Below are 13,114 nucleotides of genomic sequence, written 5' to 3' on the forward strand. Positions count from 1 at the left end.
GCCCAATGTCTCAGCTTTACAACAATACCAAGAAAGCTGTGGTAACACTAAGAATTTTGCGGTAAAATGAAAAAAAAATACATCCCTACTCCACCGAAAAATAGCTTTAATCAACATATTTTCCAATGTCAAACCCCTAGAGTGTCAATGTTTCAGTAAAAAAAATGGCTTATTTGAAATTTTCTGTTTAGTATTATCGGAACTGATATTTCTTTTGTCTTTTGATGGATTTTGTCACTTTTCCTAGTCAAAATTCATAAAAAAAACGTAAAAAATTGGATTTTCGATTTTTTGGTCAAAAGTCATATCAATTCGACTCTACAAGTTATTGCTCTACAAAAACGTACACATGTACAATCTGGGAATTCCTGTTGCACTGCAGTAAAACAATTATATAAAGCACTGAAAACCGATAACAAGAGTAATCAAGGGAACTAAGGTTATATCGGTAATCAAAAGAATGTAATCCAGGGACAAAGACCAGACATGGAAAACAGACACACACAAAAAAGAACATAAAGTAACTAAAATCATACATACAAAGTAACAAAAGTAAATGAGCAACTAGGACTCCACTAAAAACTGGGAGCATGGACCAGGTGCACCGGTAGGGTAAGCGTCCTCTGCTTTTCTATAAACACCCGCCGAGTTGCTCATAAAAAGTCATACATCATAACGATCCACGAGTTCATGATGACGACCATAAAACTTCTGTAGTGATGACTTCAATATTGCAACAACATAACACTGTTCCTGAAGCCTATTTGTTAGACTTCTAGCGTGATACAAAAAAGTCTGCGTAGTTTCGGCAAGCTCTGGCATAACGTATGAGTTGTGACATGAACACTCCATACGCAGGAGCCGAAGGAATGTTGCCACAGACGAAAGGAAAGTTGACAATTCTGAATGAAAAGTCATCACGTTTGTCGTAAAGTTTGGTCAATAGTGTTCCTCTACCATCGATTTCTTAGTGTAGGTCAAGATATGAGGCTGACTTCACAGTGTCTGTAGTGTCCTTTATCTCAAGTTCTTTTGGGTAGATGCGATGTATCAAATGCCCCGAATTAGGATTGTTTAAAGATAATACGTCCTCTATATAGCGGAAACTGAGATTGAATGATCTAGCCAAACGGTATTCTTTCTTTCTGATCAATTCAGCTATAAAATCAGCCTCATAGAGTGAAGAAATACGTCAGCAAATAAAGGAGCACAAATTTATTCCATTGGAATGCCGACAATTTGTTGAAAAACACGTCCACCACACTGTTCAAATATGTTGTCGATTAAAAATTCCAGCATTTTGTAAACATCTTCCTCTGTATATTTCAAAGATGATTTGGAATTATTTCTTAGGAAGTATGAGGAATCTCTACCAAGAAGATATAAACAAAACATCATTTAACGAGAACAAATTGGTTTCCCTTTTTTATGTGATACAAATTTTCATATATCTCTCTATGTTGCTTCATTTAGGACTCAATAATATCCTTATCATAATTTCACGTTAGTAATTGAAGTGCCTTAGTTCTGTAATATTAATTGGTTCATTTTTTAAGATAGACATATATCTGATAAAATGCCGACAGTTTTTTTTAGATTTAAAAAAAAATCTAGAATAAAGTATCCTCGGTCGAGCTATTCTGTAATAAAAATACAATGCCGTTGATTCGTAGAAAAGAAACCACGAGATTGCATGAAGGGCGGGTGATTTCTTTTTACGAGTCAATAGCATTTCATTGTTTCTGTTACTTAAACTATTGTTTTTACGTTCCCGAATTAATCTCTCTTGACTTCCAATTAGGTCTTTTGTGTAACTGGGTTTTTCACTGAGGGTAAATGTTGGATTTATATATTTTCCAAAGTATTGTTTTCGTTCTTTCTTTTAAAAACGTTTCAAGTGGAACTCTGACTCACAGCAGCTTTGATCGTATCAAAATGTCAGCATGCGAATAGCTGATGATACGGAATTCCGAAGAGATGACCTCGCTCTATAGCCAGGTCGTCAATTTGACTTTTTCTCGACTTCCGATCGGTATTTTCGTCATAATGCTATTTGCCGATGAAAAATCTAAAAGGTGTGTAGCAAATTGTTTCTTATTTAGAAAAAAAATATTCATACCTATTAGTCCATGGGCTGGGAGGGTCCACCGTGCAACCCCCCCCCCCACACACACACACTCATTAACCTCTTGGTGATATTAGGTACATTTACACCCCCATTACCGAATCATATTGTCGCCAAAGAATACTCTCGTATTCTTTTTCAAGTATAAGTCTTTATTTGTACCCCATTTGGTCAGAAAGCCAAGATTTGTGTAATCAGTTGTTTAAATAGTATCTTAGCTTCATAATGAGCCCAAGTACTAAATTTTTGAACTTTTCCATGCCTAGTTAGATGGAAAATTGCCTCCCCTACCAATGAAATAATACTTCAACATGACCTAAAATATTAATTTTTGACTTATAATCGATGTAAAAAAAAAAAAACAAATTGGGTACTGATGTTTCGATTATCGATGTATATATCACACCTTCTTATTTCAGGTACGTATTTTGCAGTTTCAATGTGACAAGTTTTTTTCATAAAAAGGGGGAATTTCCGGAATTACATATTTTAGTCAATTTCACCTATAATCGGCAATTTAAGAAAAATATCGTAGTTCAAACAAGCTTTTTATATTTAAAAAAACTGTTATATAGTGTCTTAGCTTTTTAATGAACCCAAGTAATGTTTGAACTTTTCCAAAACCAAATAGGTGACAATAATAAGTTTTATTAAAATTTTATATTTTCTTTCATTTTAACCTGTAAAGGACATTTTTTGTCAAGTACCTTACTTCAAACAAGCTTTTGTATATTCAATCACATTTATGTAGCATCTTACCATTCTATTGAATCAACGCAATGCACAATTGAACGTATTCTAGACCATTTGGGCGAATGGTACTCCCTACCCACTAAACTCTGCCCAAATGTGAAAAAAAATGAGCGTTTATTGCATACACGAGCTGTACACAGTGTCTATCTGGCATTTATTATTCAGATGTTTTTGTATCAACCATATTGACAAATATGCTTTTATTGTCCCGAAGACGACAAAATATTAAAAAAGAGAAATTTAAGAATAAAACAGCGTATCACGCATTTTAGAAAGAAATTTGTATGTTTTTGTTGTTTAAAATATTAAATTTTCAACATGATTTGATTTTGTGATTTTTAGCATCATTTTTACATATGAGGTTTTGAAGAATTAACTACAATGAATGATTGGCATACATGTAACCAGCACCATTTGAAAAGTGATCATGGACATTTTAGTGGGTATGGGTGCCATTATTGCGCCTCAATAACCTGGAATACGCCAACATATGCATTGCCTTGCTCAGAAAGCTTAGAGGCTAAAAACCACTAATTCCACTTCCCATAGGCTTTTATGCTAATTTCACAATATTCAATGGATTCTCTGGACTTTACCTTAACTTTAACCTGCAGAGAACTATATATCAGCATGATTCTACATATGTCAGCTCACAATCCTCAGAATGGCATGTGGGGTTAGCAGACTTGCAGTGCAGTACTGGTCACCGGAAGTGAAGTGTCTATAAATAGCATGGGAAATCCCAGTGTTTTCACAAGATAGGGGTATATTTAGAAATCATTATGGAGATTAGACTTCACATCACAAGAAGCAAAATGCACCTATAAAATGTACAGAAATGTTTTTCCTTTCAGAAACTGTATAAATGTTTCAAATGAGATGAGAACTTTTTTCACAGCACTATGAGGAACAGGGGTAATTTCTGCGTAGGGCTATTTTTGCGTACGTTCCAAATGCTCATTGGTTGAATTGGTGGTCTGTAACCTAGATGCTACACAGATTTGTCTGAATATGCAAAAGCTTTTTTGAAATAATGTACTTGAAAAAAAATGGATATTACAAGTCATATGGAAGAGAATAGGAAATACCTGAAATGAGCAGGTGTGTTGAATATATCGATAATCAAAAAACTTGTTTTTTGTACATCGATTATATGCTAAAATTAACATTTGTGTTCATGTTGATGTTTTTTTTTCACGGTTCGGGGTGGCAATTTTTCACCTATTTGGAATATGAAAAGTTCAAATATTTATTACTTGGGCTCATTAGAAAGCTGAAACACTATGTAATTGTATCCATATATACGAAACCTTGTTTTAAGTACCGTTTTCGGAAAAAAAAATTGCCAACTATAAGTGAAATGGGCGAAAATAAGAAATACCGGAAATTCCCCTTTTTATAATAAACTTATTATTGTCATATTGAAACTAAAAAAGAATAAGCGCTTGAAATCAGAGGGTATGTTGGATATAACGAGAGTTAAAATAGAAGTACCCAACATGTCTATTCTACACAGTTAATATGCCGAAAATTAACATTTTAGTTCATGTTGAGGTATTTTTTTTCCATGGGTAGAGGTGGCAATTTGTCACCTAACTTGATTAGGAAAAGTATCTTTTCTCTGGGCTCATTTTGAAAAATCTTAGCGTCTTAATTTATTGAATATAGTACGTCAATTTCTTTATTATTAATAAAGGAAATGTGAGTTTTATGGTGTCGGTATTCTGTGAATGAGAATTATGTTTGATACTGAGACTAGTTTTCTAGGAATTGGGGTAACATTTTTCACATTTTTCGTTCTTGAAAAATAGTTTTCAATGTAAAAGGTTGAAAATTAAATCATCTATCGAACGATAGATAGCTTCCTATGTGTAAATGAGTGAATTGTGTCCTTTCCATATGAAAGTCTTATGGTACACGGTATTAATTCTGGTCGGTCGATTGTTCTATCATCAACAGGAATTCGAGAAGTTTTATGGAAAATGTATACATATAAATGTACAAGAAGTCGTAAATTTCTTGCTTTCCCATTTTGACTTCAACAGTTGGATTTCAAACACCGGAAACGGGAGACAGAGAGTTAAGACGTTTTCTGAGCAGTTTTTTTTTTTAATTTACAATGAATAAAAAATATCATCGTTTCGCTCGAAAGAGTAATCATGGGAACCAAGGTTATAGCAGTAATCAAAATAATGTAATCCATGGACCAGACATGGAAAACAGAAATACACAATAAAGAACATAAAGTAACTAAAATCAAACACAAAGTACAAAAGCAAATGAGCAAATCGGACTCCACTAAAAACTGAGAGCATGGACTAGGTGCACCGGTAGGGTAAGCGTCCTCTGCTTTCCTAGGAATACCCGCCGATTTACTCATAAAAAGTCAAATCCGGGGTAGACAAAAGAGGAAAGGAAAACGGCCATAATTTTATCCTTTTCGAATAAGCCTTAGTTACTGCCTAAATTATTTTCTATTACTTGTTTTCCTATTCAAATGCAGTATGATCGTGTGCTATTGTTCGTTTATTTATATTTTGATATTGATTTTTTTTTTCAAAATACAGGGAATCGTTGAAACTGTTGACATAAATATATTGTGATATCACGAGTTGATGTATCATTCTGTCGAACTTTTCATACGAACTTTTCGAATAAACTTCTGGATAATTTGCAATCACTCTAGCATACAGTTACATTTTTGTTATCAGGCAAACAAATGTTCAAGAATTCTGTATATTCCGACCTTAAGTGATTGTCAAATTTTGAAGAGGCGTCTTACATTTAGGGCTCTGTAAGAGGGTTATGTTTCTACAAGATTGAATAATCACTATAGTAAATTTATGGTTGTCATCGTGAACTCGAGGAGCGTTACGATGTATCCATAAGCACCATGCAAACTGATTTGTTCATCTTGTCATTGTTTTCCTTTCGTCTTTTGTCTGTAATGGGAATGACTTGCAACAACTGCCAACATTTTACAGAAACGGCAAAAATGCTCTGAATATATACTAATTTTATGAACACAAATATGTTCCGTGTTATCTAGTGATTCAGTGCAAATTCAGTGCGTTTTATTCAAATGTTGTTCATTGTTATCAGTAAAGCGTTTAGTATGTTCAGATTTCCACTTGAAAGTCAATACAGTGCGTTCAGTAGCTGTAAAGTAATTTTCAGTGATTGACAATTACGTGTGTTAAGTAGAAAAAATAGAGTTTGTTCAGTATGATACAGTTTACAGTTGAAAATGAAATGATTTATATGGCCAAGGTTTCCCCTATGGTGACCCCATGACTGAGATAGTTGGTCATTTTGTTGGTTGACCAATACGAACAGTTACAATTGATCTCCATCAAGATTTAATTACAGGTGAATTTTTAACATGTTTTGTGTTGCTTATCATTTTATTTCTATGTATGAAAATTGTATCTGACAATGTGACTCAAGGAACATATTTGAGCGTACGTGTGGCTTCATTTTTGTGCCAGATTCTTCAAACTTTAATTGTCTTTGGATGACGCTGTTTGTAAACATATGTCAAATTACATGTACTATGTTGTAAAATTTGACGATAGATGCATGGGTTCGGTATACAGTGCCATTTTTTCATGATTTTATTTGTATTAGTGATGTTGTAGCACGAGAAATACGTTATGCCTGTTATGTAATAGTTGCTGTCGCTTCATGTGAAGAAGTTATATTTAGACTGCATGTGTGCGAAATATATCTCTTCCGGAAATATGCATTAGGAACTTGGTTTATCAAGTTGCAATTATAGGACATAACAACATACGTAGATTGGGAAATTTTGGTCGTTACTCCACTTATCATTCTAATTTAAGACTTTATCATACTGCATCGATATTCACTTTGATTGCCAAGGAGGCCTTACTTGTTAATTCACAAGCGACTGTTCATTCAAATTGGTGACAACGATCTCTGGTTTAATCCAGTAAATGAGGTGGTCAACAGTTTCATTGCTTTTGCTTTTTCTAACTATTCACACTTCTGATTGGGTTTAACATAGTAATTATTGGTGAACTTTTCCCTCGAGTTGATGGACCTCGTGTTGTAGTTTATTATAACCAGAGTATAATATAAGCCAGGATCGGATCCAGGATTCAAGCTTGTGGCGGGGGTGGGGGGATGGAGGCGTTAATTGAATCAAATGCCGTGCAAAGCAAGACAAACAATATTAAAGGGTGAAACTTTTCTACAAATGTAGGAGGCGTACGCCCGACTCGCCAGTCCTTGGATCCGCGTCTGTAAACAAATATTTGCCTTAAAGCTATCATTGTTACCGAGAACCTAGACCTATAGAATGTGGTGTGATGATTTTAATTATTTATCTATGACCCTTGGGCAGTAACAGTGACACTAGGTCAATTTTCTGTACAAAATCGTTTGAATTAATTTAAGTCAAAAGAATCACTGTCCTTCTTGGATTGGACTGAGGCCTTTTACATTTATTTTTTTTATCTTTATGGCATATATTTAAAAAAAAAACATTTCCAATGGAAGCCTAAAATTAACTCAAGTATCATTCGGAAAATAGTTGAGTCACGCTAAAACGACGCTTTCCATTATTATGATGAGTCCTTCCGAGACTTGCGAAATGAGCATCAACAACCATGGCAAAAAGTGGTAAATGAAATATACAAGAAGGCTATGTATATGAAGTCTTCCGAAGCCCCTTCAAAACAGGGAAACCCATCCATATCCCAGAAAAATCAGCCCTTCCTTGATATCTCAAGACATGGGACATGCCATGTTTACAACACATATGGGATTTGTGTCAAAAAAAACCTCCAAAAAAACTGAAATTACGCCCATAGAGGACCACGTCTTGCCTCAAAATGCAGCAGAGTTGCTGGATCAGAGATCAAGGACAAAGATTGACAACCCTTCTCAAGTATTGATTTGCAAGAATATGCTGTATTGATAACAAGATTAGGAATTGTGGATGATCAAGAAAAGCAAAAAAAAAAAAAAAAATACCCAGCCATAACCAACTCAGACATTGTTTATGAAAAATAGCTAAAAATCTTTAAAACAGAGTATTGTGGGCCCTTTCTTAAACCCCTTCCCACACACATGTAGTGTTCCTGGACAATTTCAGCTTATTCGTGATCTTTCCTTTCCCAGAGATAGTTCAGTATACGTCTTAATTCCCAGAGAGAACTGTACAGTTCAATATGACAGTGTTGATATAGTTGTCAATCTTGTACAACATCATGGCCGCTTTGAGTAAACTCGCAAAATGTGATATAGAAGATGTTTTTCGCATAATCCCAGCCAATTATCATTTACTTGGAATAATTTCAATAAATGCTTGCCAATGGGGCAAAAAGTAACTGCCAAAATATTAATATTATTCATGTGCGTAACAGTTGGCTGTGGAGACAAAATATTATGCTGCTGGAGTGTCACATTTCATCACTAGTAGCATATTTGTTTACTGAATCGGTCATGTCCTACTTAACATCTACTGAAAACTCTTAACAAATTTAATTTAAAAGTTTCTATATTTTCAGTAGCGATTCAGTGCACATTAAATATCTGTCGTTAAGAGTTTTCAAGAGTAATTTCAGTAAATCCATTAGCGTCAATCAAATCAATTTAGTAGTGTTAAGAGTACGCTAAGAGTGTTCAGTATTTCCTGTCAAGGGAAAACACGTGCATATCTAGTATTGTTAGGTAAACAAGTTACCTCCTGTCAATTAGATTTATTTTTAAGTGCAAATTTAAAGTGTAGTTACTAAGATTTTTTAACAAGCTTGACTATCACTTTCATGTATCGTACGGCCAGTCCAGTTGTGTGGGCTTAAACAATTATTTTTCTTGCCTTTATATTAAGAGAAAAAAAATAAAGAAACTGATAATTAAATAAATAAAGGAGCATTTCTTATTATTAATGAGTAATGAAATGTTAAACATTTTGGCCAATAACTCATACAGCGTTGAGCATACTGAATGAAGCCCTTACTTTTCTTGTAGAGTTCCTTGTCCTAAACAACTTTACATTACCCCTCTATCTCTTATGGTTTTGGCTCTGTATTTTTAAAAGTTTTACTCAAAAATCAATTTATGGGCGATAAATCACTTATAGTTGGTCGGAGGGTTTTGTGATCATAGAATTTATGTAGAACTTGACAAGACGAGTATTTTTCCCATATCATGTTTGCTTCTATCTATTACGGTTTTTAAGGAGAATCCATAACTAGACTCAAGGTCGCCGTATGTCATCGAGTGATACATTTTTGGAAACTCCATATGTGAACTAGGATGAATGGTGGAAGTCTTATGTTTCTAAGCCTTACGGTTTTCAAAATAAAACAAAAATGACGGAAAATGATTTCGGTTAGAATTAAATAACTCATACAAGGAATAGTTTGAAAAGCTTTGTCCAACAGGACAATTTTGTTGGCCAAGTACCACACAAACATTAGGCATTTTTCAGTTTTTCTTTATCTATATCGTTTTTTTCCTATAAACAAAAAAAAAAAAAAAAAAAAAAAAAAAAAAAAAAAAACGAACAAAAAATAAATCGGTGTTAAGGGAGATAACTCAAGGCGCGTTAAGGTCCCACTAACCACTTCCGGGTTGAACGGCCACCCCCCCCCCCCACTATATAGTACCAAAAACTCACTGTGTGTATTATGGTTAAAAGTAGTCAAAATGAAGCTTAGAATAAGTACTTTAAAATCATATATATATATTTAATTAACTACAATATTGTATGAATATTGTTTACGTGTGTGAGTAATTTGCCTCCATGCTGTCAGCTAGCAGAAAAGGTAACATTGTGTATTTTCAGTTTTATTTATTCAAATACATTTTGTGAAGAATTTGTACAGTCATTGTACCATTAGCATACTAATTTTGGAAACCTTATTTTCCAAGCTTCGCAATGGTATGCAAATTTAGATGTAATTTGTCCTGGGAATCAACAATGAAAATTACTTTCTCAACATGTAAAGTAATGTAAACGCTAGAAGTGTTCAGTGAGACCTAAATTTATATTTCCCAGCAACTCCGTTACGCATAGTTCTAGTCTAAAGTGTCGTAATAATGTGTCGCATACTCTTTCTGCCAAATCCACTTTAAGAAGTTACGAAAGAAATAATAATAATAATCAAAGGAATTACAGTACCTGAACCGATCCGTGCAAGAAAAATTTCAATCGGTCATGGATTAGTTTACGGTTAGTCATCGATCCGTCAAACCGATCCATTAAACCGCTGATCTCATCACGTGACCATGGAGCAGTCACTGTATTTTACGGTTTGTATTGTTTTCTTCGTCAATTTTACGCATATTTACATAATGTAATAGATTTAAACATCAATTTATATTTTTATTTTACATTAATTTCAACAAAACTGCGATCAGATCGGTCACAGGTCATTGATCCGTCAACGATCAATCAGTCAACGGTCATCGATCCGTTAAATTTTTGGGCGGATCGGTTCAAGGACTGTACAGTAAGGTACATGAGCTGGTTTTCGAGGCGGTGTTGCCATAGATGTCACAGTGGTACGAGTTCAAGTCCCGCGGAAGGAATGATCACATTGATACAGAAAAAGATAATAGAAACTTATATAATGGTCTGTAAAATTTCCAACGATCTTAGAACTGTCAAATTTGCGAAGCAAATTGTTGGTCGTTCCCTCCGCGAGACTCGAACTTGAACCGCTGTGACATCTTTGGCAACACCGTCTGCACTAAGTCCAGCACCCTAGACCACTCGGCCAGCCAGGCTATATAAAAATACAGCTTTCGCGGACCGGGTCATTCCTCCTCGTATGATTAATCTAGGGTTGTAACTTTGTACCGATATATGGTAGTACGGGACAGTCTATTCAGGTGTTATTATGTAGGATAGAGGATGAAATTTGACACAGCAAATCAATATTATACAACGTCTCTCTGTTCGCCAATCAAAGTGATACAGTGATACAGGAAAGATCATATAAGTATAGAAGGGTCTATAACTTCAAAGTTTAAACTATAGATTAATATATTTTGACAAGATTGTCACCATGGTCATGAGTTTTGTTTATATGTAATGTATATTCCATTGTAAATACCTCTTAGACCTGAGTAGTACTGGATAACACTAAATTCCAATCGATGGTTGGATTTCGTGCAAGAACATCGGTTACATTAATTACTCACTGGAAAGTGCCGTAGAGACTTTAAAATCTTTGGATTGCTTGACAATACATTGGATAAAATAAAAAATATAGACAAAAAATTTTTTAGATGCAAACCAAGGGCCAGTTTTAAGGCTTATATTGGTGTTCCGGAGGACATTTAGGCATTACATCGGGCTTTGGGGATAAGTGGAAAAATATCATCCCCCGATATTTCAATTGGAGTTTCTAGGTCTGTACTGGTCGAATTGAGTGGTCTTTTATATCCAAATGTATGATGTGGTCCAAGCTACAGCCAACCACATCAGTGCAAACATGTGTGGAACCCTGTGGAATCAATAAAGCTCAATAGCCATAAGGGTGGTAGTAGGACAACCACCTTTCATTCGGAGCAAAATATAACAATTAAAGTAAAGTGTGAATATTTTTGTTATTTTTCAAATATATCAGATTATTAAAATTGCGTGTATTTTGTGAAGGAAACTCTGGTCAATAATGCAAAAATTTAGAATAGAGAAAGAAAATGTGGAATAGTGTCATACATATATTACATTTAAAAAAAAACTAATACAGTTTTGTAATTTATCTTTCAAGATATTTACATTCTTGGATTACATTGTTTGATTACCGCTGTAACCTTGGATCCCTTGATTACTCTTACATCAATTCAAGAATTTTATGCCATAGCAATAATAAAACATCGGATGAGGGTTTTGCCCCCCCCTCCAATTTCTAGGGGCCGAAATTGGCGCCTCCTCTAACTTAAGCCCTTAGTAACGGCCATGCAATCAATCTTCAAAAAGAGAGGACAGTCTTCAACTTGGACAATGATAAAATTATGAAAAAGAAATCCTGCCATTATTTTCATAGAAATTATAAAATATGAATTTATATTTATTATGATTAATTTGAAACCAAGTAATTTGAACTTTTTTACATTCTAAGTAAGTTATTTATTTAGAAATTACCATATGAATGTCTCACAAATATTGGCATAATACAATTTGGTTTAAGATGGTATTACAAGATTTTTTTTCACTATCTATGAATGTTTTAAGACAAACTTTATGACATAAGGTACGATGATACATTTTAGGGAAAATTACCCCTCTTTAATTTCATATACTACATTTTCCAAAATGATAAACTAATACTGATGGACTCAAGATATACATGTAGAAGACATTAATCTCTATTTATATATTTCAATGCACTCGATAGTTGGTGCTGTCTTTGCTTACCTTGTTTTGTTAAATTAATATTCTTTCTATACCACTATGGTAGAGTCACCAATTTCTACTTAAATCTCAAAAAACTATTGGAAAATTATTTGGGCTTTCGTTTTTCAATTTGAAGATCTCTACATTGGATCAAAGCTGACCGATGACTTCTTATTATAGTTAATGCCCTGTAAGGTGAACAATAACTTTATTTATTAAGGTTCTTGTTTTTTTTTTTCTGTTTTCAGTCAATATTCTGAAAGAGTAGTAAGGGGAACCAAGGTTATGGCGGTAATCAAAAGAATGCAATCCAGGGACAAAGACCAGGCATGGAAAACAGACATACACAACAAATACAATAAAGTAACTAAAATCGTACATACAAAGTAACATAAGCAAATGACCAAATCGGCCTCCACTAAAAACTGGGAGCATGGACCAGGTGCACCGGTAGGGCAAGGTCCTTTTCTTTTCTAGAAACACCCGCCGAGTTGTTCACAAAAAATCAAGTCTGGGTAGACAAACCAGAAACCGGATACTACAGACACTACGAAGTCAGCCTCATATCTTGACCTACACATCGAAATCGATGGTAAAGGAAAACCATTGACCAAACTTTACCAAAATCGTGATGACTTTTAATTCAGAATGGTCAACTTTCCTTTCATCTGTGGCAACATCCCTTCGGCTCCTGCGTATGAAGTGTTCATATCACAACTCATAGGTTATGCTAGAGCTTGCCAAACTACGCAGACTTTTTGTCTCGCGCTAGAACTCTTACAACAGGGTTATGTTGCTACAATATTGAAGTCATCACTACATACGTTTTATGGTCGTCATCATGAACTCGTGGATCGTCA

The sequence above is a fragment of the Perna viridis genome, chromosome 11, assembly GCF_037379345.1.
Source record: "Perna viridis isolate PV_CMFRI_1.1 ecotype Kerala chromosome 11, ASM3737934v1, whole genome shotgun sequence".
Taxonomy (NCBI): Eukaryota; Metazoa; Mollusca; class Bivalvia; order Mytilida; family Mytilidae; genus Perna; species Perna viridis.